Raw genomic sequence first — 2,931 nt, 5'->3', positions numbered from 1 at the left:
AATATTAGTAAAAGGATACTGGGACACTGATTTGTTTTGAGACAGAGCTTAGTGATGGGGATGCCACAGCTCTCTGAGAGACCACTGCCTTAGCCTGGCATAGGACCCTAAGCTCTATCCTAGACACTAGGGAGTTACTAATAACGCCCACACAGCACAAGTGACCACCCTCGAAGCTGGCCCTCTGCCCTCAGGCACTACCACCCACTTCCGTTTTCACTGTCTAGAATGGCATTTATTTGTATACTTACTTTCATTTTGTATCTTCAACCTTGTCCGTTTGTCTCAAGTATTCCACCATAGCAGAGAGGAGCCTATCCCCTGCCTAGAGCGCTACACCAGCCCTGATGGCATGTGACACAGAGTAGGCACTTGCTGGGTCAGAGGAAGGGATGGAAGCAGAGGGGAAAGGACGCTTCCCTTCTGAAAGCTCATATCCGTCCTTAGGGCTTTGCTTTCAACCACCTTGCAACTCGCATAGCAGATGAAGGGCTCTCCCTGTTCCTTCCCTGGGACCCTCTTGAAGAGAGTGACACCTTCCCGGGTACTCTCTCACCCTCTTCTCTCTGTTGCCTTCCTCCTCTCACCTCACCTAAGATGCTGAGTGCCCATCAGATGCCCCAAATTTGGACCCTAAGGATACAAGTAGGACTTGGGTATAGGGTCCTGATGACCTCCCCCCCGCAAAGAGACCCATTGGTCCAGCAAAGTGCTTCGGCTCCATCTAGGACACTGCTGCCTTGAGCTGGCACTGTGCAGCGCGTTTACTAAAGCACTCAGGAGCTGGCTCCAGGCTAAGCGGGACAAATGTGGTAGAATTCTGCGATGCTTCGAATCTGGAATGCTCTACTTGATATAAAAGGCAGCCATCTGAACTGACTGCGGCAAGGATGCTAAAGCTGTTCTGGGTAAAAGGATGAAGGCGGTCTATCACTGCCTATGAGACAGAGGGAGACGGAGGGGAGGGAGGATCCCAGCTCTTCGGCAAGATGAAGTGCAAAAATTCTTCTCTAGGGGTGAAGGAGAGGGAAGCGTGGAGAGCAGGGGAGCCTGGCATTTCTCAGTTGATGCTCCACAAGGATTTTCCCCCCAGAAGTAAAAACGTTTCATAAGTGATGAATTAATATTTCAGAATTATCCATAAAGTCTGATTCAAGGGGGGGCAGTAAACCACCAAAATAATAATGTGAGCTTTCTGTGCACACATGGGAAACAGCTTTGGAAGGCTCGGCTTAGACGGATCACAAAGCGGAATAGTAGGGAAGTGGGTTAGGGCTCTAACTTGGTGCTGGAGTGCTTGCCTAGCATGCTCAGGGGCCTGGGTTTCATTTCCAGTTTTGCACACAAGAAATAATGGGTAGCTCTAGAAAAACTGGAAAGAACAAGACGGAAGCAGGCAAACAGTAAGGAATATTAGCTTTCGCTGCAATGTTCGGAGAACAGACTTAAGTTCTCAAGGAGCACATCGATGGTCGAACCTGTTTTTTTTTCTCCTAAGATTTAAACTTTACTAAACCATAATTTTATTTTATTTTATTTTATTTATTTATTTATTTATTTTGGTTTTTCGAGACAGGGTCTCTCGGTAGCCTCGGCTGTCCTGGACTCACTTTGTAGATCAGGCTGGCCTCGAACTCACAGTGATCCACCCACCTCTGCCTCCCAAGTGCTGGGATTAAAGGCGTGCGCCACCACGCCCGGCTTACTAAACCATAATTTTATATTGCTTAATATTACACCATATGAGAGCGGCGGTGGCGGCCAGAACTCACACGTTCACAGTAATAAGCTACCATCGCGCCATCATGGTCTTCTCGCCCAACAGCCACCTCTTTCAAGTGGAGTACACACAGGAGGCAGTCAAGAAGGGCTCCACTGCAGTTGGTGGTCAAGGAAGGGATATTGTTGTTCTTGGTGTGGAAAAAACTCAGTGGCCAAGCTACAAGATGAAAGAACAGTACGGAAGATCTGTGCTTTGGATGATAACATCTGCATGGCCTTTGCAGGCCTCACTGCTGATGCAAGAATAGTCATCAACAGAGCCCACGTAGAGTCAAAACCACCGGCTGACTGTGGAGGACCCAGTCGCTGTGGAGCACATTACCCGCTACCTTGCCAGTCTGAAGCAGCGTTATACCCAGAGCAACGGGCGCAGGCCATTTGGAATCTCTGCTCTCACTGTGGGGTTTGACTTTGATGGTACCCCTAGGCTCTGTCAGACAGACCCCTCAGGCACATACCATGCTTTGGAAAGCACGTGCCATAGGCTGAGGCGCCAAGTCAGTGCATGAATTCCTACAGAAGAACTACACTGATGATGCCATGGAGACAGACCATCTGACCATCAAGCTAGTGATCCAGGCACTCCGAGGACTGGTCCAGTCAGGTGGCAAGAACATTGAGCTTGCTGTCATGAGGCGGCATCAACCCCTCAAGATTCTAAATCCTGAAGAAATTAAGAAGTATGTTGCTGATATTGAAAAAGAAAAAGAAGAAAATGAGAAGAAGAAACAAAAGAAAGCGTCTTGATGAGCTGAGCGTCAACGGGAACATCTTTCAGCCTTGATGGTGAGCAAGCCTCAGTGTTGCGGGCCTTCTGTCTACTTGTCTAAGAGCCCAATAAACTACATTTTTTAATTCTTAAAAAAAATATTACATCATATGGCCAAGTACCATTTTCCTCAACCCTTTCTCTAAGGGGCAACATCATTATTTTTTCCCAAACTTGTAACTATTCTAAATAATTCATATAGTGACATTTCTGCTACGAATCTCTGTGTTAGTCTTCAGTGACTTCCTCTAGTTCTGATAGCGCCTGGACAGCGTTCAGCGGTTAGCGCTTCTCTGAGCACGACCTGCTGTTGTCTGCGCTGCCCCATCCACACAGCAACCAGTGCCATCAACCTTGAAATGATCACTAATTTGATACAG

The 2,931-nt window shown here is 47.7% G+C and overlaps 1 pseudogene across 1 annotated transcript; it reads left to right on the top strand.

The window, feature by feature from the left end:
• Positions 1–1,793: 1,793 nt before the first annotated feature.
• LOC311579132 (proteasome subunit alpha type-7-like) lies at positions 1,794–2,650 on the top strand (annotated as a pseudogene). The gene has a single exon. The product of its transcript is annotated as a proteasome subunit alpha type-7-like (transcript).
• Positions 2,651–2,931: the final 281 nt, after the last annotated feature.

The sequence above is a fragment of the Acomys minous genome, assembly GCF_964271855.1.
Source record: "Acomys minous genome assembly, chromosome: 12".
NCBI classification, from domain to species: domain Eukaryota; kingdom Metazoa; phylum Chordata; class Mammalia; order Rodentia; family Muridae; genus Acomys; species Acomys minous.
The sequence above is the reverse complement of the archived record's forward strand: the minus strand, read 5'-3'. Positions and strand labels throughout refer to the sequence as shown.